The sequence below is a fragment of the Dryobates pubescens genome, chromosome 14, assembly GCF_014839835.1.
Source record: "Dryobates pubescens isolate bDryPub1 chromosome 14, bDryPub1.pri, whole genome shotgun sequence".
NCBI lineage: Eukaryota > Metazoa > Chordata > Aves > Piciformes > Picidae > Dryobates > Dryobates pubescens.
The window spans coordinates 28,051,688-28,074,839 of NC_071625.1; the positions used below are offsets into that span (position 1 = coordinate 28,051,688).

At 49.7% G+C, this 23,152-nt stretch overlaps 1 non-coding gene across 1 annotated transcript; it reads left to right on the plus strand.

Moving 5' to 3' along the window:
• The first annotated feature begins 18,793 nt into the window (after positions 1-18,793).
• Positions 18,794-18,866, plus strand: TRNAA-AGC (transfer RNA alanine (anticodon AGC)). The gene has a single exon. It is a non-coding gene; the product is annotated as a tRNA-Ala (tRNA).
• Positions 18,867-23,152: the final 4,286 nt, after the last annotated feature.

Here is a 23,152-nt window from a genome sequence, read left to right on the forward strand (position 1 = left end):
CTTCTCTTCTCTTCTCTTCTCTTCTCTTCCCTTCCCTTCCCTTCCCTTCCCTTCCCTTCCCTTCCCTTCCCTTCCCTTCCCTTCCCTTCCCTTCCCTTCCCTTCCCTTCCCTTCCCTTCCCTTCCCTTCCCTTCCCTTCCCTTCCCTTCCCTTCCCTTCCCTTCCCTTCCCTTCCCTTCCCTTCCCTTCCCTTCCCTTCCCTTCCCTTCCCTTCCCTTCCCTTCCCTTCCCTTCCCTTCCCTTCCCTTCCCTTCCCTTCCCTTCCCTTTTCAATTCCATTCAATTATATTCTATTCTCCTGGTGTGCAAACACAACTTTTGCAAAGCCTGGCTCTCTGTCTGCAGTGCCCTATTGTCTGATGAAAATAGGTTCCAGAATTTCTTTGTCCAGCTCCAAAATATCTCAATTATTCTTTTTGTTTGTTTGTTTGCTTGTTTGTTGGTTTTTTGTTTTGTTTTGGTTATTTTTGTTGTCCTACTGTTGATATTAGAAGATTGTTTCAGGAACTCACTCATCCAAAGGCTCAAAATGTTCACCTATACCCAGTCTTACGTACCCAGGAACAATTGATACGGAATCCAAGGGCAGGAGGTTGAACACATCCAAGTGCCAGGTTCTGCACATTGGCCACAATAACCCCATGCAGAGCTACAGGCTGGGGTCAGAGTGGCTGAGAGCAGCTAGGCAGAGAGGGACCTGGGGGTGCTGGTTGATGGTAGGCTGAACATGAGCCTGCAGTGTGCCCAGGCAGCCAAGAGGGCCAAAGGCATCCTGGCCTGCATCAGGAACAGTGTGGCCAGCAGGAGCAGGGAGGTCATTCTGCCCCTGTACACTGCACTGGTTAGGCCACACCTTGAGTCCTGTGTCCAGTTCTGGGCTCCTCAGTTTAGGAAGGAGGTTGATTTGCTGGAGTGAGCCCAGAGAAGGGCAACAAAGTTGGGGAGGGGTCTGGAGCACAGCCCTGTGAGGAGAGGCTGAGGGAGCTGGGGTTGCTTAGCCTGGAGAGGAGGAGACTCAGGGGAGACCTTCTTGCTGTCTCCAACTCCCTGAAGGGAGGTTGTAGACAGGTGGGGGTTGGTCTCTTCTCCCAGGCAACCAGTACCAGAACAAGAGGACACAGTCTCAGGCTGCACCAGGGGAGGTTTAGGCTGGAGGTTAGGAAGAAGTTCTACACAGAGAGAGTGATTGCCCGTTGGAATGTGCTGCCCAGGGAGGTGGTGGAGTCACCATCACTGGAGGTGTTCAGGAGGAGACTTGATGGGGTGCTTGGTGCCATGGGTTAGTTGTTTAGGTGGTGTTGGATTGGTTGATGGGTTGGATGTGATGATCTTGAAGATCTCTTCCAACCTGGTCTATTCTATTCTATTCTATTCTATTCTATTCTATTCTATTCTATTCTATTCTATTCTATTCTATTCTATTTATTCTCACCCCTACATTTTCCCACAGCTTAAATAGCTCTTTCTTCCCTGTGTGTTTGCCTCCCCCCCAAGGCATTTCTAGGCAGCAATCACAACCCTCATTGTTTACCACATCTCTATTTACTATTTCAATTAGAAATAGCAGCCCTGATTTCTTCCTTTTTCTCTTTCCCCCTCCTTTTCTTTAGAAAACAAAAGATTTATCATCAGATATTTGCTGCTGCCAATTTTCTTTCCCCAACCCAACCCCCCCCCCCCCCTTTTTTTGTTGTTGTTGTTGGGTGTGTGTTCATTTTAAATGGCATCAATTTATTTAACTTGCTTTTCATACAGAGAGAGAGAGAAAAGAAGAATGTTATGCTTAATTGGCTGCATTTTTGTAGCTGCACAAAGGGGGCATTGCATAAAGGCAAAGCAATTGGATTCACTGTCAAAACAAATTAGAGAGTGTATATTTTTTTTGGCTCTTATTAAGGCTAGCAAAAAAAATACTTGGCTCCTCAGCAAGCTGTCTAATCATTTGACCTCTCTGTGACCTCAGGTGCACTTGGTTCACCTCCAAAGGCCAAATGAAGTGATAACCGTAGCTAGTCAATAATCCAGGCCTTAGCTGGCCCAGGAGACCTTGGTATTAGCGTCCTGTGGGTGATGTCTAAATTAGATGGCAGGCAGGTATGTGTACACTGGAGTGGTCATTAGAGTGGGCAGATGTGCTCAGCTAATGGCTTACAGTGGGGATTGCTGAAGGGGGAATTCCTTGAGACACAAAAAAAGGCAAAACATGAGTTAAGAGGAGACAATAGGCTGCAGAGAAGGTGCTTCTCTCCGAGGCCTGCTGAATGTTCGCCACGTCCAGACTCGTGAGCCTGGCTTGCTGGATGGAATCTGTGCATTATTAATTTAGCCTGGAAGATGAAAGTGGTCAGGCTGTAGAAACACCAGCCAGGGATTCAAAGCAGGCTTTTCATCCTCAATATGTAACAACCCTGGACCAACCCAGGAATGCAGCACAACAGAGGGAAGCTCTACACATGTAAGCAGAAAAATGTCTGTGATCTCATTACAGCACCGAGAGCCAACCAGCATTGCTCCCAGACCACAAAGAAAACCAAGTGCACAAGTGACCTGTGTGCTAGCAGCTATGCAAATCCCAGGCAGATGCAGAGATTTATACACACTTTACACAGACCCCTGAGGAAATACCCATTTTATATCACTGATGGAGCAGATGTATTTTCCTCTGTGAAATGTGCACAGAATCTAATCAGAACAAAGTGTTTAATGTATTCAAACCCAGCACACACCACCCCTTAGCTTAACTAGTAAACTGGAATAGAGAGCAATGTTAGGTCTGAACTCATTAGAGGTTTTATGGCTACACATTTGCATGAGTGCATTAGGAGAAGCTTGTGCACAGCAGATTCTCACCCAGGCAAAAAGAACTTTCATCCTGATCATAACTGGTGGTGGGATGAGAAAGCTGCCAATGAGAGGTGTTGCAACCTCTTAAAAATGGCTGTCATAGAATCATAGAATGGCTCAGATTGCAAAGGACCTCAGAGATCATCTACTACAACCTCACCACCATGGGCTTGGATGCCTCCCAACTCACCTCAACTGCTCAAGGACTCATCCAAATGGGCCTTGAATGCCCCTAGGGGAGAGGCAGCCACAAGCTCCCTGGGTAACCTGTTCCAGAGTCTCACCACTCTTGAACTGAAGAACTTCTTCCTAACATCTAGTCTAAACCTGCTCTCTCTCAGCTTCAAACCATTCCCCCTGTCCTATTGCTAGACACCCTCATGCAAAGTCCCTTTACAGTATTTTAGCCTGCCCCCAACCCTTTAAACTTTGTGTATGGAAGAAAGAAAAGTGGAAGAGCTCTGGGCAGAAGTTAGTCCTAAACAGAGCCTTCTAAAGCAGCTGGCCCAGCGCTGCAGCTGTACATCCTGCAACAGAATCACAGAATTGGCAGGGTTGGAAGGGACCTCAAGGCTCAGCCAGTTCCAACCCCCCTGCCATGGCCAGGGACACCTCACACTACAGCAGGTTGCTCACAGCCACATCCAGCCTGGCTGCAAACACCTCCAGGCAGGTGGCTTCCACCACCTCCCTGAGCAACCTGTGCCAATCTCTCACCACCCTCATGGGGAACAACTTCTTCCTAACATCCAAGCTGAATCTCCCCACTTCAAATTTTGCTCCATCCCCCCCAGTCCTATCACTCCCTGACACCCTCAAAAGTCCCTCCCCAGCTTTCTTGTAGCCCCCTTCAGATCCTGGAAGGCCACAAAAAGGTCTCCTCAGAGCCTTCTCTTCTCCAGACCGAGCAACAGGAAAGACAGTGCTGTGCTGCAACATTTGAACTTGTAAACTCAATAGCTGTTTAGATGTCAGACCATCAGAATAAAAGAGCATGGGTGCAGTGAATCTCTGTGTAATCCTAACCAGGATAAAATGAGATGTATGTTCCAAGTGTCAAATGCATGTGAATGTGCCTTGTACCATGGTCATGGACAATTATGTAAGGATCCATGAATAAAACATTTTTAGAACACAAGTAGGCTAGAAAAATAAGGGGGGGGGGGGGGGGGGGGGGGGAGGAAGGAACATGATGTGCAGTAATGAATCAAGAAGGAAATGAATTCATTAATCTTTTTCAGACTTTGCATCCCAGCACTCCAAGCAAAGCAGAATTTCTCACAGTAATGTCCAGAGAAATCCATCATTTGCAACCTGTCCACCACAAAGATTTTAATCCTCAGCTTTTAGTGAGCCCTGCAGATGGAGAAATTATTGTTAGCCTGTTTAAGCCCTTGGTGCCTCAGTGAGGAAATCCAGAAAGGAGAGCATTAGTGTCTGCAGATTTGAACGTGGGATTAGCAAGATATTAGTGTGGAAATTCAGGACAATGAAAGCCACAAAACAAACAAATCACTCAGCCCACCATCAGCTGCCAATGTTGTAGCAAGGAAGACCACTTGTTCCAAGGAGCTTGTAGCTCATGGAGTGACAGAGATATTTGATGAGAGACCAGGGGAAGGGAAGATCCAATCATCATGAAATCATAGACTGGCTTAGGTTGGAAGGGACCTCAGAGTTCATCTACTCCATCCCCCCTGGCACGGGCAGGGGTGCATTCCAGCTACACTTGGTTGCCCAAGGCCTCATCCAACTTGCCTCCAGGGAGGAGGCATCCACAACCTCCTTGGGCAACCTACTCCAGATTCTCACCACCCTCAGTCTGAAGAACTTCTTCCTCACTCCAGTCGCACCCTGCTCTCCCTCAGCTTCAAACCATTCCCCCTTGTCCTGTCTCTAGACACCCTCAGGAAAAGTCTCTCTGCAGCCTTCCTGTAGGATCCCTCCAGCTATTGGAAGGTAGTTCAAAGGCTCCCCTGATTCTTAACAGAAAAAAACAAACCAAAACATACCAAAACAAAAAACCAGCTGGAGCTGATGGAGACATCAAATGGCAAGAAGGAAAAGCACAGAGATTAAAAGAACATGGTGGAACTAGGATGCAAGTACACCGGGATCTCCTGGGGGGACAGAAGGTGACATCACTCACAAGTCCATGGGAGTGGATGGGATCCATCCTAGGGTGCTGAGAGAGCTGGCAGATGAGCTGCCAAGACACTCTCCATCATTTTCCTCCAGTCCTGGCTCACTGGAGAGGTCCCAGATGACTGGAAACTGGCCAATGTGGTCCCCATCCACAAGAAGGTTCAGATGGAGGAACCTGGAAACTCCAGGCCTGGCAGCCTGAGCTCAGTGCCAGGGAAAGTGATGGAGCAGATTATTCTGGCAGCAATAACTGCACCTGAAGGATGGCCAAGGGCTCAGGTCCAGCCAACATGGATTTAGGAAGGGCAGCTCCTGCCTCTCCAACCTGATCTCCTTCTATGCCCAGGTGACTGCCTGGTGGATGTGGGGCAGGCTGTGGATGGAGTCTGCCTGGACCTCAGCAAGGCCTTTGACACTGTCCCCCACAGCAAACTGCTGGCCAAGCTGTCAGCCCCTGGCCTGGACAGCAGAACTCTGAGCTGGGTTAGGAACTGGCTGGAGGCTGAGCCCAGAGAGTGGTGGTGAATGGTGCCACAGCCAGCTGGCAGCCAGGCACCAGTGGTGTGCCCCAGGGATCAGTGCTGGGCCCCATCCTCTTTAACATCTTCACTGATGATCTGGATGAGGGGGTTGAGTCAGTCATCAGCAAGTTTGCAGATGACACCAAGTTGGGAGCAGATGTTGGTCAGTTAGAGGGCAGAAGGGCTCTGCAGAGGGACCTTGACCGACTGGACAGATGGGCAGAGGCCAACAGGATGTCATTCAACAAGTCCAAGTGCCACGGGCTGCACTTTGGCCACAGCAACCCCATGCAGAGCTACAGGCTGGGGTCAGAGTGGCTGAGAGCTGCCAAACAGAGAGGGACCTGGGGGTACTGATTGACAGCTGCCTAAACATGAGCCAGCAGTGTGCCCAGGTGGCCAAGAGGGCCAATGGCATCCTGGCCTGCATTAGGAATAGTGTGGCCAGCAGGAGCAGGGAAGTCATTGTGCCCTGTGCTCAGCACTGGTTAGGCCACACCTTGAGTCCTGTGTCCAGTTCTGGGCCCCTCAGTTTAAGAAGGACATTGAGACACTTGAAGGTGTCCAGAGAAGGGCAAGGAGGCTGGGGAGAGGCCTTAAGCAGAGCCCTGTGAGGAGAGGCTGAGGGAGCTGGGATTGTTTAGCCTGGAGAAGAGGAGGCTCAGGGGTGACCTCATTGCCCTCTACAACTCCCTGAAGGGAGGCTGTAGCCAGGTGGGGGTTGGTCTCTTCTCCCAGGCAACCAGCACCAGAACAAGAGGACACAGTCTCAAGCTGCTCCAGGGGAGGTTTAGACTCGAAGTGAGGAGAAAGTTCTTCACTGAGAGAGTTGTTAGCCATTGGGATGTGCTGCCCAGGGAGGTGGTGGTATCACCATCACTGGAGGTGTTCAAGAGGGTATTGGATGTGGCACTTGGTGCCATGGTTTAGTCATGAGGTCTGTGGAGACAGGTTGGACTCAATGATCCTTGGGGTCTCTTCCAACCTTAGTTATACTGTGACACTGTGATACTGTGATCACTGAGCTCCTCTGTAGTCTTCCTTGGCAAGACCTCTGCCAATGAAACACAGAATTAACCAGGTTGGAGAAGACCTTTGAGCTCATCAAGTCCTGCTTTGTCCTCTCTTTTCCTCAAGAGAAGGAACGAAGCAGTAAAATATTTAGTACATAAATAGACTAGAAAAATAAGAGAAAGGACTTTGCTGCTGGATGCAACAAAAGCTTGGAGAAGAGGAGGCTCAGGGGAGACCTTCTTGCTCTCCACAGCTCCCTGAAGGGAGATTGTAGCCAGGTGGGGGTTGGTCTCTTCTCCCAGGCAAGCAGCACCAGAACAAGAGGTCACAGTCTCAAGCTGTGCCTGGGGAGGTTTAGGCTGGATGTTAGGAAGAAGTTCTTCCCAGAAAGAGAGACTGGCCATTGGGATGTGCTGCCCAGGGAGATGGTGGAGTCCCCATCCCTGGAGGTGCTCAAGAGGGGATTGGATGTGGCACTTGGAGCCATGGTTTAGTTGTCAGGAGGTGCTGGGTGATAGGTTGGACCTGATGATCTCAGGTCTTTTCCAACCTTATTGATCCTACGATTCAATGAAAAGCTTTTCAAACTTTTTGTCCCTCTGGGGGAAACAGGAGACATATGTGAAAGGTGTTCAGGGCACTGTGTGTGGCTGGGAGAAGGCCATACTCACCCATCTGTGGTGCCAGGCTGGCAGCTGAGAGCCTGAACCACAGGGCGCCCTTCCCGCAGCGGTTTAGGGAGTATTTCATACTTCTGAACAGGCAGCTTGTTTTGTAAGGATTGAAGCATCTTCAGTGAGGTAAGCAGAGGCTCTCAACCCCCAGGGCTACTCCAGGTGTGTGAAAACATCAGCTCTAAGGCTTTTTTAGAGTGCTTGTCTTTCTTCTGAGTCAGGCAGAGCAGGTGTGGACGCTGGAAGTTATGCACAGTTCCTGCTGTCCCTGTTCCGAACACGGAGTTGTCTCTCAGACTGACCAGAAACTACATCCTGCTGCTGAAAAGGATTTGCTGTCACTCAGATCCACTCCACAAAGAGTGTTTTATGTAGATGAAGCAGTGTTTTCCAGGTGCTGTGCCAGGAAGCTTCCAGTTAAACCTTATTTCATAGCAATGCATCCTGTACTGGAACAGCAAGAACTGCATTCAGAGCCTATGAATCACAGCATCACAGAAATGTTAAGGGTTGAAAGAGATCTCTAGAGGTCATCTAGTCCAACCCAGGAAAGTCAATGACAGCTTTCACTTCAACTCCTCTTCCCCTTGGTGGGTCTTTCAGCCTACTCAGGAAGCAAAAGCTTGATGGGAACCCAGAAATTCCTGGCTGCTCTTTAAAACCAGCTTCCCACAACAGACAGAGTTGGCTCGGAACGAGTCAATTAAATTAGCAGTTTATCTCAGCAAACTGCCTTTTAAACTCCTCAACTGTCTTTGCAGTCCCTAGGGCAGCTTCCTAGATACTGATTACACTGGACAGGAGATAGCCTCCCTGGAGTGATGAGCAGCTTGCACCGAAATAGAGCACCTAGCTCCGACTGTCAGCAGTTTCAGCCTGGAGCTGCGAGCACAGCAGCCCCTGTGGGAAGAGTTTTCTTCTCACATTATCCACTGGAGGCCCTTTTAAAATTAACATTCTTTCTCCAGGGGATGAAATAACAACCCACAAGGGCATGGGGGAGAGGAAAGACTAGAAAGAAGTGCAACAGGGAACTCTTTTACCAATCCCACCTCTTTTTCACTTCTGTGGCTGCAGCCTGGACTCACTGTTCCCCTACCAGAGGACACTGCCCATGGGGTTGAGGAGTCTAGGGCTGTGCTTGACCTCACTGAGACTCAGCCAGGAGCTTGGCAGCCACCAGCCATCTCTACAGCTGGCTTTCCATACAGTGGAGTCTTCAGCACGAGGCTTCAGTGGGCACTGCTCTGTGCTTTGCCAGCAAATGAGACACGAGCTTAGAGTTTGGAGTACAAGCACAGCTCCAGTGCCGGCTTTGTCCTGCTTTGCACTAGGAATAGGAATGAAAGAATCAAGCTCTCTGGTTTGAAATTCTGATTTAACAGCAGCTTCCTCGCTGTTTCTCTTGTAATTAGTCTCACTGAGAGGTGCTGGAATTGTTGAGAGGGTCTTGGAGGGAATAGCAGCGTGCATATGCTCTCTGCCCAAAGCACGAGGGGAAACCCCCCCTCCTGCGCTGGCCTTCCTTGCAATGTTCTCTGAATAATTCTTTTGTTCATGTTTGGACACAAATAATCTTTTGAAGCTTAGAACATACAAGTCTGCTGCTACTTACTCTCTTTGGGAGCTGTGGACAAACAACAGCAGGGTAACTTCAGAGGGGGCATTTGGCGCTGAACGCAGCCCCGGGAGCACGTCAGCATTGGGAGCTTGTCCTGGGGTGGTTCTGCAGCTTTTCCCTCTTCCAGTGCATTTACAGTGATTTTGCACATGACCCTTTGGGCTTGATTGGGGGAACCCTCTGGTTAGGGAGTTGGGCTTTGCCTTTACAATAAATTTCTGCTCATCCCATTAGTTTAAGTGGGTGGGGGGTGAGAAATGGGAAGGTGCAGAAAGCCGGGCAAGCCCTGGTGGGTTTTGGGCTCCCACCGATGGCTTGCTGTGCGCACACAGCCTTCACACAGGCCAGCTGCGGTCTCAGAAGTGACAACAATGATTCAAGCCACAGCCTAACAAAGCATCTTTAAATATTCCTGCCTTCTAGCATGTGAGTAGCCCCTCTGAACATCAGGAGTTTTATTAGCCTTGCTGGCTAATAGCAGCAGATACAAAGCAATTAAAGAAACTTACAAGAGAAGAGGAAAGCGGTTTGGGGATTTGTTTCCCTGGTGGGTGGAAGGTGCATGCATCCATTCAAGTGTTATGCTTCAAAACTTCATTAGGAATCAATATCAGATGTCCTATATGTGTTTATATTAAATGTATTTATTGAGATGCTTTAAGCACAAACCTAAAGGGAGTGTTTGGAGCAATACTTCCATATGAGTTTCATTAGTCGTGGAAACCAATCAGCAATCTGTAATGCAGATGCTTTCCACTGGGAACTTGGATGAAACTTAGCTCATTTCTCACAGGTCCCTTGACACTTATAAGAACAGCAATATCTTTCAGGACCACTACATCCCCTGAGTGGCAAGGTCATGGTGAAAGGTGCCACTTCCTGCTTTCTCCTGCCTTTGCCTCGTGAGGAGGAACAAAGCAGTAGAGATTCCAACCTCCGGCTTTGCCAGGCTCTGGCAGTGTCCTGCTTCCCATTATGAAGGGCTGCAAATAGAAGGCAGTTTGCTAAGACAAAAGGATATCAGATGGGAATGCATTTTCGGGCAGAGTTGCCTCCCAAACCCCGTGTCTTGGAAATGATGATTGACTAACTACCTTGCTTATTTTCTGTAGTGCTGTTTGAGCTTCTTTTGCAGCAATTGTATGCAATTTCTTGCCAATTATGCTGATGAAGTGTGAAGCTCATTCACAATTCCTTCTCCAGATTCCAGTTCAGTGCACAATGATGATCAAACTACCTACGGCTGGATTGTCGAGGTAGAAGGAGGTTATTTACTGCTGACATTATTTGATCTACATCAGAAGGGGGAAAGAATGATCCCTCCCCTCTTTGTTGGTTCCACAGTCTGTGTCTACAAACATGTGCAAAGCCCAGCTTCAAGGAAAGAATTTGGTATCCCAGGCCAAAGCATGGCTGTAATTCCTGTTCACTGACATTACAGTGACTTCCCTGCAGAGGTACAAGGGAATAATGTAGTCTAGCCTGGGCAAAAACATGTTCTAATTTGAAATGTCTGCGTGCACACGTGTCCTTCAGAGGAGCTGATTCCAAAGAAATAAGACTAGTCAGCAGCCTGAAGGATAGGGAATCCCCTTGGGGTGGTAGCAGCCATTGCTTTGAATACTGCAGGCTGGAAAACGAGACAGAGGCAAGTCTCTCGCTACTCAAGCGAACGCTTTAACCATGCCTAAGGTGACTGGTGCTGGCACTTTCTACCCCAGCCTGTTTGTCAGTGAATGTGCCCAGGGCTGGTGTGTGCAGGGCCCCAGCTGTGCATTAGGTGTGGTCTGTTTACCCCATGGAGAATAGAATAGAATAGAATAGAATGGAATAGAATGGAATGGAATGGAATGGAATAGAATAGAATAGAATGTAATAGAATGTAATAGAATAGAATGTAGTAGAATAGAATAGAATAGAATAGAATAGAATAGAATAGAATAGAATGGAATGGAATGGAATGGAATGGAATAGAATAGAATAGAATAGAATAGAATAGAATAGAATAGAATAGAAAAGAATAGACCAGGTTGGAAGAGACCTTTGAGATCATCGCATCCAACCTGTCATCCAATGCCATCTAATCAACTAACCCATGGCACCAAGCACCCCATCAAGTCTCCTCCTGAACACCTCCAGTGATGGTGACTCCACCACCTCCCCAGGCAGCCCATTCCAATGGGAAGTCACTCTCCTTGTGTAGAAGAAGCCACAGCACCTCTTGTACCATCGCTCTGAATTACAGCAGCGCCCAGGAGGCAGGATGTAGGGATGAGTCTGTTTGGATCTTGTGCTTCTGAGGGAAAGCAAATGGCTGGGGTTAGAGTCTGGGGTAAGAGTAAAGTTAAAAGAGATGTTGTTTTAAAAAGAGAAGTGTGGCCAGAAAGGGCTGGAAAACAAGGCTTAGAAATCCTGCTTCTAGGCTTACTGGTCCCTGGGTCCCAAGCTTAGCAGAGAGTTTTATGTTTTTTATCTATGCTCTACAAGTGCAGGCTATTGCATTTGGCTTCATGCAGTTGTGTTTTTGGACCGCATTACAGTCACATTATGAACTGTCTGAGAATGAGCTTCTGATAGAAAGCTGTTCCTACCACCAGCAAATTTGCTCTGGATGGACATTACTGTGACTGGTGTCAAAACTTACCCTCAGAGAATTTAGGAGCAGACTTGTTCTGCAGGGCAAAGTCAGACTCAGCTCAGAAGCTTTAGCAGTCAGGTTTCTGTGGCTGTGCTGAGCCATTTGCTTAGCACTAAAGAAAATATTTTTAATTGATGTTGAAGTTACAATCCTCTTACTTTGAGTAGCAGTTAACTCTGAAGACAAGCCTGATGCAAGCAGACTGTTTACAAACTCAAGTTCTCCTCAGCAGCATTGTGAGAAATTTGGCTTATACCATGGAAGTGAAAGTGACTCTGGGATAGGAATAATTAGAATCACAGAATTGTCAGGGTTGGAAGGGACTTCAAGGATCAGCCAGTTCCAACCCCCCTGCCATGGCCAGGGACACCTCACACTACAGCACGGAGCCACATCCAGCCTGGCTGCAAAAACCTCCAGGCAGGAGGCTTCCACCACCTCCCTGGGCAACCTGTGCCAGGCTCTCACCACCCTCATGGGGAACAACTTCTTCCTAATATCTGAATCTCCCCATTTCTAGTTTTGTTCCATTCCCCCCAGTCCTATCACTCCCTGACACCCTCAAAAGTCCCTCCCCAGCTTTCTTGTAGCCCCCTGCAGATACTGCAAGGCCACAATGAGGTCTCCTCAAAGCCTTCTCCTCTCCAGACTGCACAGCCCCTACTCCCTCAGTCTGTCACCATAGCAGAGCAGCTCCAGCCCTCTGCTCATCCTCGTGGCCCTTCTCTGGACACCTTCCAGCACCTCCAGATCCTTCTTGTACTAGGGACTGCACTGAGGGGCTCAATTCAAGGAGGAGAGTGAAGAATTACACCTCCTTACATTTCAGTAGCCCTTTCTCAGCCATACAACCCCTCCAGCTGCGTTTGTGGCGGGCTTTCACCTGGCACAAGCGAAGATCTGCTAAGGGGTTAATCCCTTTGGTTTACTTGGAAATTCTTCGCCACAATGAAAACGTTTCAGCACCTAAGAGGAGAGACTGTGGGTGAAAAACTGAAGATACATGATTTATCACTCCCCTCACAAATAAAATTTATTCATTGCATCCACCAGCCATCACACAGATGGTCAGAAAATTGGCTTTGTGTAGGGATGTGGATTCAGGCATGAATATTAATATGAGACAGATGTAAAGGCATATTAATATGCATTTGCTTTGCATGGACTGACATTACAATATTTTCATTAAAGAGCCCCTCATTGGAAATGGAAAGTACAGGTCACCTTTTAAACACATGAAATAGTAGGGTACGTTGTGTTTACACTTGCCAGGAACAACAGAAACAAACAAACGACTCGCTGGGCTGGGAAAAAAAAAAACCCACAAAGCCAAACCCAAACACACAAACCAAACCCAAACAAAAAATGAACAAGGAGGAGTGTGTGACACTTCTTGCAGCAGAATGTGTTGGATTCAACACAATGATTAATAAATCAGGAGGGCATTGCTCACGTCGGGCTTCGCGCCCGATTTGGAGAGTAGAGAGAATAGAATAGGATAGGATAGGATAGGATAGGATAGGATAGACTAGACTAGACTAGACTAGAATAGAATAGAAATAATAGACCAGGTTGGAAGAGACCTCCAAGATCACCATGTCCAACCCATCAACCAATCCAATACCACCTAAACAACTAACCCATGGCACCAAGCACCCCATCAAGTCTCCTCCTGAACACCTCCAGTGATGGTGACTCCACCACCTCCCCAGGCAGCCCATTCCAATGGGCAATCACTCTCTCTGTATAGAACTTCTTCCTAACATCCAGCCTAAACCTCCCCTGGTGCAGCCTGAGACTGTGTCCTCTTGTTCTGGTGCTGGCTGCCTAGGAGAAGAGACCAACCCCCATCTGGCTACAACCTCCCTTCAGGCAGTTGTAGACAGCAATAAGGTCTCCCCTGAGCCTCCTCTTCTCCAGGCTAAGCAACCCCTGCTCCCTCAGCCTCTCCTCACAGGGCTGTGCTCCAGACCCCTCCCCAGCTTTGTTGCCCTTCTCTGGACACCTTCCAGCATCTCAACATCTTTCTCAAACTGAGGAGCCCAGAACTGGACACAAGACTCAAGGTGTGGCCTAACCAATGCTAAGTACAGGGCAGAATGACCTCCCTGCTCCTTCTGGCCACACTGTTCTTGATGCAGGCCAGGATGCCATTGGCCCAGACTGGAGTGCGTCCAATGTTGGCTTTGAGGATGATGAAGGGACTGGAACATCTGGCTGATGAGGAGAGACTGAGACCTGGGGATCTTCGGTCTGGAGAAGGTTGGGAGGGGATCTAATCAGTGTTTACAACTATCTGAAGGGTGGCTGTCAAGAAGAAGGGGCCAGGCTCTTCTTCAGTGGTGTCCAAACTGGAACACAGAAAGTTCCACCTCAACATGTGGAAAAGCTTCTTTCTTGTGAGGCTGATGCAGCCCTGGAGCAGGCTGCCCAGAGAGGTTGTGGAGTCTCCTCTGGAGAATTTCAAAATCCTCCTGGATGCATTCCTGTGTGACCTGCCCTGGGTGATCCTGCTTTTGACAGGGATGTTGGCCTGGAGGATCTCTGGACATCCCTTCCAAGCCCTAACATTCTGTGATTTCCTCCTTTTTGCCTGCCTTGCTATGCCAGCAGTCATGGACACTGTCTTGTCTGGGTAATAGATAGAGGGCTCCAGACTGGCTCCTCAATTTAAAAAGGACATTGAGACACTTGAAGGTGTCAAGAGAAGGGCAACAAAGCTGGGGAGGGGTCTGGAGCACAGCCCTGTGAGGAGAGGCTGAGGGAGCTGGGGTTGCTTAGCCTGCAGAAGAGGAGGCTCAGGGGAGACCTTCTTGCTGTCTACAACTACCTGAAGGGAGGTTGTAGCCAGGTGGGGGTTGGTCTCTTCTCCCAGGCAATCAGCACCAGAACAAGAGGACACAGTCTCGAGCTGTGCCAGGGGAAGATTAGGCTGGAGGTGAGGAAGAAGTTCTTCCCAGAGAGATTTGCCATTGGAATGTGCTGCCCAGGGAGGTGGTGGAATCACCATCCCTGGAGGTGTTCATCGAAGGATTGGATATAGCACTTGGAGTCATAAGGTGTTGGGTATTAGGTAGCAGGTTGGACTTGATCTCTGAGGTCTCTTCCAACCTGGTCAATTCTGTGATTCTATGATCTCCTGAGGTCCCTTCCAACCCCTAACACCCTGTGATCCTATGATCCTTGATCCTCCTGCCTCCAAATGCACCATTCCATCTTGTTTTCCCCCCGAGGCCAGCACTGATGTGCACAGCAGCCTTCCCCCCTGTGCATGGCTAGCGTTGGCTGATGGTGCCACCACACAGTTGGCCAAAGAGAAACACAAAGTCATTTCCAATGGCATGGTACACAGAGCAGTCTCACAGAAGTCTGTTCAGCATTTTGTGCACAGGCTCTGAAACAGAAAGATAATGTGAAGGAGGAAATTTGATTGCTGTTCTTCTTCTATGAAACACTCAGGTGCTTTCTAGTTGGTAGCCACAACCCTTGAATGGCTGAGCAAACAGATTCCTAATTATAAATACCTGGCAAGGAGAAAATACTGAGGTTAAGGTGCAAGGAATCAGCAGGCTGTTGGATGTTTGGCTGGATCCTATAGAATCACAGAATGCTGTGGGTTGGAAGTGACCTCCAGAGATCAGTGAGTCCAACCCCCCTGCAAAGCAGGACCACTTAGGGCAGCTCACACAGGAGCACATCCAGGAGGGTTTTGAAGATCTCTAGAGATGGAGACTCCACAACCTCTCTGGGCAGCCTGCTCCAGGGCTCTGGCATCCTCACAGTACAGAGGTTTTATGACAGGTTCAGTTTCTTCCTGAGGTTGAGTTTACACAATTGCCCCTCATCCTGTCACTGGGTGTCACTGAAAAGAGCCTGGCTCCATCCTCCTGACAGCCACCCTTCAGGTATTTGCACACATTGATAATCACAGAATGACAGAAACTTTCAGGTTGGAAAAGACCCTAGGGATAGAATGAAATGAAATGGAATGGAATGGAATGGAATGGAATGGAATGGAATGGAATAGAATAGAATAGAACAGAATAGAACTAACCAGGTTGGAAAAGACCTTCAAGACTATCAAGTCCAACCTACCACCCAGTTCCATCTAATCAACTAAACCATGGCACCAAGTGCCTCATCCAGGCTCTCCTTAAACACCTCCAGGGATGGTGACTCCACCACCTCCCCAGGCAGCACATCCCAATGGCCAATCTCTCTCTCTGGGAAGAATTTCTTCCCAACATCCAGCCTAAACCTCCCCTGGCACAGCTTGAAACTCTTGTTCTGGTGCTGGTTGCCTGGGAGAAGAGACCAACCCCCACCTGGCTACAACCTCCCTTCAGGGAGTTGGAGACAGCAAGAAGGTCTCCCCTGAGCCTCCTCTTCTCCAGGCTAAGCAACCCCAGCTCCCTCAGCCTCTCCTCACAGGGCTGTGCTCCAGACCCCTCCCCAGCTTTGTTGCCCTTCTCTGGACACCTTCCAGCAGCTCAACATCTTTCCTAAACTGAGGAGCCCAGAACTGGACACAGGACTCAAGGTGTGGCCTAACCAGTGCTGAGCACAGGGCACAATGACCTCCCTGCTCCTGCTGGCCACACTGTTCCTGCTGCAGGCCAGGATGCCATTGGCCTTCTTGGCCACCTGGGCACACTACTGGCTCATGTTTAGCTGCTGTCAACCATTACCTCTAGGTCCCTTTCTGCCTGGCTTCTCTCCAGCCACTGTGAACCCAGCCTGTATCACTGGGGGACACCACTGGTGCCTGGCTGCCAGCTGGCTGTGGCACCATTCACCACCACTCTCTGGGCTCAGCCTCCAGCCAGTTCCTAACCCAGCTCAGAGCTGCTGTCCCATCCAGGGGCTGACAGCTTGGCCAGCAGTTTGCTGTGGGGGATGGTGTCAAAGGCCTTGCTGAAGTCCAGGCAGACTACATCCACAGCCTGCCCCACAACCAGGATCACCAAGTCCAACCCAGAACCCTCTCTACAGAGTTCATCCCTAAACCATATCCCCAATATCTAAATGACCTTTATACACATCCAGGGCTGAATGATAAGTCCCCATCCCAGCTTCTCTTCTTTGAGGAGCTCTTCCAGCCCAAGGCACTCCGTGAAGCTATGGAACCATCTCAGCTGCCGTGCTGCAGGGTAGTATCTCACCCCCCAGCCTATTTTGAAACCAGTGGTGTGCTAGCTCTTTATGCTGGCAGATGCCTATGGAGCCTGTCTGTATTTCCTGCAGCAGATGCTGGGTAAATAACTGTGGGCTCTGTGGCCTTTGCTCCAGCCCTCCCAGGTGCTTGAAATACTCTGAGGCTCCCCTGCCCACGTGTGTGCGCCTGTGTGCCTTAATGATGGCGAAGGGGAGAAGGAAAGTTTCTATTTGCTTTACTTTGGATTTTCCTGTTTGGCTTCCTAGGTTTGAGAAAGTCTCCCACAGAAGGCTGCTCTGCAGCTCCTGAGAGCCTGCTGCCCTTCTTTTCCCTGTGGCTGCCTCGCTTCAGCTGAGCTGTCAGTCAGATGAGCATCTCCAGGAAGGTAAGGCTGAGGGGACCGTGCTCCCGGCTCATTACACCCTGCTGTCAGTGCAGCAGCAGAGATCTCATTCACACAACATATTTTCTACCACAGGTAACTTCCTCCAATTCCCACTCATAAATCTTCCTAATTCAATATTCTGTGGTCTAATTCATCTGGCAAGCCAGCAGAGGTTTCAGGAAATCTGGCAGCTCCCTGCAATGCTTTCCTCTTATGACTTCCCCCTCCAGCCCCTCATCCAACGGGCCTCATCTCTTTCTCTCTTGATATGCTTTTTGGTTTTGCCCTCCCAGAGAATCAGTATTCTTATTCAGCAAGTTACTTCATAAAAGGTTTGTTTTGTCTTTGACTTTGTTTTGTTTTGCTAGTTTGGGAATTTGACTTGTTTAGTTTTGTTTTGGGGGGGTTGTGTGGTTGGTTGGTTTTTTGTCCCCTGAATTAAACTATTTGAGTTTGTTGAACAATCCTTTCTGGCTCAAATCAGCTCAGCATTCAGTCTGATCTCCCTGAGACACCTGGGGAAGCTGTCATCAGGGAGCCCAATTGCAGAATCACACAGAATCATTGAGGCTGGAAAAGACCTTTGAGATCATCAAGCCCAGCCTATGACCTAACACCACCGCATCACACCAGCCAGTGCCACATCCGAGCTTTGCTTAAACACCTCCAGGGAGGGTGACTCCACCACCTGCCTGGGCAGTCCATCCCAGTCTCTAATTCCCCTTTCCCTGAGGAAGTGCTTCCTAGCATCCAACCTAAACCTCCCCTGGCACAGCTCCAGGCCATGCCCTCTCATCCTGTCACAAGTAGCCTGGGAGCAGAGCCTGACCCCCACCAGACTACAACTTCTTTTGAAGTAGTGGTAGAGAGTGATAAGGTCCTCTCTAAGCCTCCTCTTCTCCAGGCTGAACATTCCCAGCTCCCTCAGCCTCTCCTCATCAAACTTTCCCTCCAGCCCCCTCTGGCATGGTGAGACTGTGGCCATCTGAAGTGTCACACAGTAAGTACAGTCTCCCCTTATTGGCATTGTTTGCTCTCTGGAAGTCACACTGCCCACCCAGATCCATGAGGAAAACAAAGATGAGAAGCGCTGATTTTCACTGAAGAGTAACACAGATGGGTGGCTGGGCAAGCTAAGGTGGGAAACAGGCAGGGGGGTGGCAGGATAGAGAGCTGTCCCTGGAGAAGATCCTGTCCTGTTGTTCTCAGGTGACAGGAGGTTTTGGTTAGAAGTGAGGCTGTGCTTAGCTTTGTGAATCCTCAGCAGCTTGTTTCCCCTTGCAGTAAATTCTACCTCTTCTTCTTTTTCATTAAAGAGTCTGTCTCAGTCCAGAGAGGGTAAGAGCCTCAGCTCTTGTGAACGTTCCCTGTAATACTGTCTACAGCTCCCTGAAGGGAGGTCATAGCCAGGTGGGGGTTGGTCTCTTCTCCCAGGCAAGCAGCACCAGAACAAGAGGACACAGTCTCAAGCTGTGCCAGGGGAGGTTTAGGTTGGATGTTAGGAAGAAATTCTTTCCAGCAAGAGAGACTGGCCACTGGAATGTGCTGCCCAGGGAGGTGGTGGAGTCACCATCACTGGAGGTGTTTAGGAAGAGCCTGGATGAGTCACTTGGTGCCATGGTTTAGTTGATGAGATGGTGTTGGGTGATAGGTTGGACTTGATGATCTCAAAGGTCTCTTCCAAGCTGGTCAATTCAATTCAATTCAATTCAATTCAATTCAATTCAATTCAATTCAATTCAATTCAATTCAATTCAATTCAATTCAATTCTATTCTATTCCTAGGACTATAGGGAGGGGAATTAGCTCAAATGGTAGAGCGCTCGCTTAGCATGCGAGAGGTAGCGGGATCGATGCCCGCATTCTCCATGTCTTTTGCTCAGCCACTTGGACCCCCATAAGTCCATGGGATCAGATGGCATCCATCCTAGGGTGCTGAGAGAGCTGGCAGATGAGCTGCCAAGCCACTCTCCATCATTTTCCTCCAGTCATGGCTCACTGGAGAGATCACAGAAGACTGCAAGCTGCCAATGTGATGCCCATCCACAAGCAGGACCGGTTGGATGAGCCAGGGAATTCCAGGCCTGCCAGCCTGACTGAGTGCCAGGCAAGATCATGGAACAGGTCATCCTGAGTGCAGTCACACAGCACTTACAGGGTGACCAAGGGATCAGGCCCAGCCAGCATGGTTTTAGGAAGGGCAGGTCCTGCCTGACCAACCTGATCTCCTTCCATGCTCAGGTGACTGCCTGGTGGATGTGGGGCAGGCTGTGGATGGACTCTGCCTGGACCTCAGCAAGGCCTTTGACACCATCCCCACAGCAAACTCCTGGCCAAGCTGTCAGCCCCTGGCTTGGATGGGAGCACACTGCATTGGGTTAGGAAGTGGCTGGAGGCTGAGCCCAGAGAGTGGTGGTGAATGGTGCCACAGCCAGCTGGCAGCCAGGCACCAGTGGTGTGCCCCAAGGATCAGTGCTGGGCCCCATCCTGTTCAATATCTTTATTGATGATCTGGATGAGGGCATTGAGTCCATCATCAGGAAACTTGCAGATGACATCAAGCTTGGGGCAGGATTTGATCTGCTGGAGGGTAGAGAGGCTCTGCAGAGGGACCTGGACAGGCTGGGCAGATGGGCAGAGTCCAAGGGCAGGAGATTGAACACATCCAAGTGCCAGGTTCTGCACATTGGCCACAGCAACCCCATGCAGAGCTACAGGCTGGGGTCAGAGTGGCTGAGAGCAGCCAGGCAGAGAGGGACCTGGGGGTGCTGGTTGATGGTAGGCTGAACATGAGCCAGCAGTGTGCCCAGGCGGCCAAGAGGGCCAATGGCATCCTGGCCTGGATCAGGAACAGTGTGGCCAGCAGGAGCAGGGAGGTCATTCTGCCCCTGTACACTGCACTGGTTAGGCCACACCTCGAGTACTGTGTCCAGTTCTGGGCCCCTCCGTTTCAGAAGGACATTGAGAGACTTGAAGGTGTCCAGAGAAGGGCAACAAAGCTGGGGAGGGGTCTGGAGCACAGCCCTGTGAGGAGAAGCTGAGGGAGCTGGGGTTGCTTAGCCTGCAGAAGAGGAGGCTCAGGGGAGACCTTCTTGCTCTCTCCAACTCCCTGAAGGGAGGTTGCAGCCAGGTGGGGGTTGGTCTCTTCTCCCAGGCATCCAGCACCAGAACAAGAGGACACAGTCTCAGGCTGTGCCAGGGAAGGTTTAGGCTGGATATTAGGAAGAAGTTCTACACAGAGAGAGTGATTGCCCATTGGAATGGGATGCCCAGGGAGGTGGTGGAGTCACCATCCCTGGAGGTGTTCAGGAGAAGACTTGATGGGGTGCTGGGTGCCATGGTTTAGTTGATTAGGTGGTGCTGGATTGGTTGATAGGTTGGACTTGATGACCTTGAAGGTCTCTTCCAACCTGGTCTATTCTATTCTATTCTATTCTATTCTATTCTATTCTATTCTATTCTATTCTATTCTATTCTATTCTATTCTATTCTATTCTATTCCATTCCATTCCATTCCATTCCATTCCATTCCATTCCATTCCATTCTAATATAATGGAATTATAAGCACAAATGAGGCCAAAATATCAACAGCCCTCAGGGTTATTTATTGACAGAATAAAGTGGCCAGAACAGAAGAAGGGAGAGGGAGAGAGAGGGAAAAAATAGAGAGGGAGAAGAGGGAGAGAGAAGTGGAAAGGAATTCTATTACCCCCACCCCCCAAGACAGTTTGGGTCTGCAGAGGAAGGCTGCTGCAGCTTTGGCATGGAGGAGAGCTCATCCTTGTTGGCTGCGCTGTCCCCTGCTAGAGGAGGGAGGGAGAGATCCCAAAGTCCAAGTCCAAGTCCTTCTCTGAGCAGCCTCTTCAGCTCCATGAGTTGCAGCAGGTGGAACTTGGGACACAGAGAGAGGCTTCCTCCTGCTCTGCTGCCTGCAGGCTGTGTGCTGTTGTCTCTGTCCTTTTCTTTCCTGCCATTTCCTTTGTTTTTCTTCTTCAGAGCAGGCATTGCCCAGGTCTTGTCCTTCTCCTCAGCAGGTATTGCTCAGGTCTTTTATACATTTTTTTAGGTTTGTGTCCAGGTGGTGAATCCATTCTCCTTTGCACCATCCTCCCTTTCTGGGGTAGCTGCTGGGGGGAGATGATCTTCTCTATGCACATTCCAGAGAGTCCTTATCCAGCGGCCTCTGCCCAACACACATCAGCTGTTGTCTGGGCAAGGGGCAAAGGTGATTTGATCTTGGCTGACTCACATCAAGAGAGGCAAGATTTAGTCTCTTACAGAGCCTAAAGCTTGGTGCTAGGATGTGAAATATATTTCAAAGGGCAATGTTTTAATCTTCTACCTCTAAAATATGGAGCTGCTCTAGAGGAGTTTGAAAGGCTGCAGAAGCTGAAGTAGGTCCTGATGTTGCCTTTACCTGCAGGTCAGGGGTGCCCAGTGACAGGACAAGGGGTAATGGGCACAAACTCAGACAGAAGAAAATCCAGCTAAAGATGAGGAGGAACTTCAATTTAAGGACACTGGAGCACTGGATCAAGCCAGAGGGGTTGTGGAGTCTCCATCTCTGGAGATATTCAAAACCCACCTGGATGTGTTCCTGTGCAGCCTGTCCTGAACTTGCCTTGCAGAGGAGTTGGTCTCAATGATTTCTGCAAGCCTCTGCCAACCCCTACCCATGCTGTGAATATACTACATTGTTAACAGGCTGGGCAGCTTAATCAATCATAGAATCATAGAATCAATAAGGTTGGAAAAGACCTCAGAGATCATCAAGTCCAACCTGTCACCCAACACCTCCTGACAGCTAAACCATGGCTCCAAGTACCACATCCAATCCCCTCTTGAACACCTCCAGGGATGGTGACTCCACCACCTCCCTGGGCAGCACATCCCAATGGCCAATTCCTCTTTCTGGGAAGAACTTTCTCCTCACCTCCAGCCTAAACCTCCCCTGGCACATCTTGAGACTGTGTCCTCTTGTTCTGGTGCTGGTTGCCTGGGGGAAGAGACCAACCCCCACCTGGCTACAACCTTAATGTCACCCTGAAGGGTATGCTTTGAACAGCAAAGTGTCTTCCCATGACTACCAATGTGGGCCTTAAAAGAGTATCTTTAAGAATGTGGCAGGTCTAGGTCCTGCTACTTGTGGTGCTACTGCAGGCAAAGATGAAAGCAGCGAACTGAAGGCCAAAACCAAAGCCTCCTTGTAGATGACATGCTGAAATGAATGTTTGGCCAATTTAGTCTTTAGTAGTAGAGTGACTGAATGAAGAAGACAAGGGGCCTGGCTGCAATCTGCATTTGGTCATTATTTTACTCTTTATCCCATGGAAGGAGTCCCCAGCAGATCATTTCCAGGACAATGGTGCTGAGACCAGCTTCCCTGGAAGTCTCTTTGGTGCATTGGATCAGACTGCAGTTCTGCCACTGAGATATTTTTGTCCTGCCCCAGCAACTGTTTGGACAGCTAGGGACTGGCCTGAGCAACCCTGAAGAAAAGGCCTTGGGGGTGCTGGGGGAGGAGAAGCTCAACAGGAGCCAGCAGGCAGCACTTGCAGCCCAGAGAGCCAAGCAGAGCCTGGGCTGCAGCAAGAGAAGTGTGGCCAGCAGGGCCAGGGAGGGGATTCTGCCCCTCTGCTCCACTCTGCTGAGACCACAGCTGCAGCTCTGGGTCCAGTTCTGGAGCCCCTAGGACAGGAAGGATCTGGAGGTGCTGGAAGGTGTCCAGAGAAGGGCCATGAGGATGAGCAGAGGGCTGGAGCTGCTCTGCTATGGAGACAGAGGGAGTTGGGGCTGTGCAGTCTGGAGAAGAGAAGGCTCCAAGAAGACCTCATTGTGGCCTTGCAGTATCTGCAGGGGGCTCCAAGAAAGCTGGGGAGGGACTTTTGAGGGTGTCAGGGAGTGATAGGACTGGGGGGAATGGAGCAAAACTAGAAATGGGGAGACTGAGATTGGATGTTAGGAAGAAGTTGTTCCCCATGAGGGTGGTGAGAGCCTGGCACAGGCTGCCCAGGGAGGTGGTGGAAGCCTCCTGCCTGGAGGTGTTTGCAGCCAGGCTGGATGTGGCTGTGAGCAACCTGCTGCAGTGTGAGGTGTCCCTGGCCATGGCAGGGGGTTGGAACTGGCTGAGCCTTGAGGTACCTTCCAACCCTAA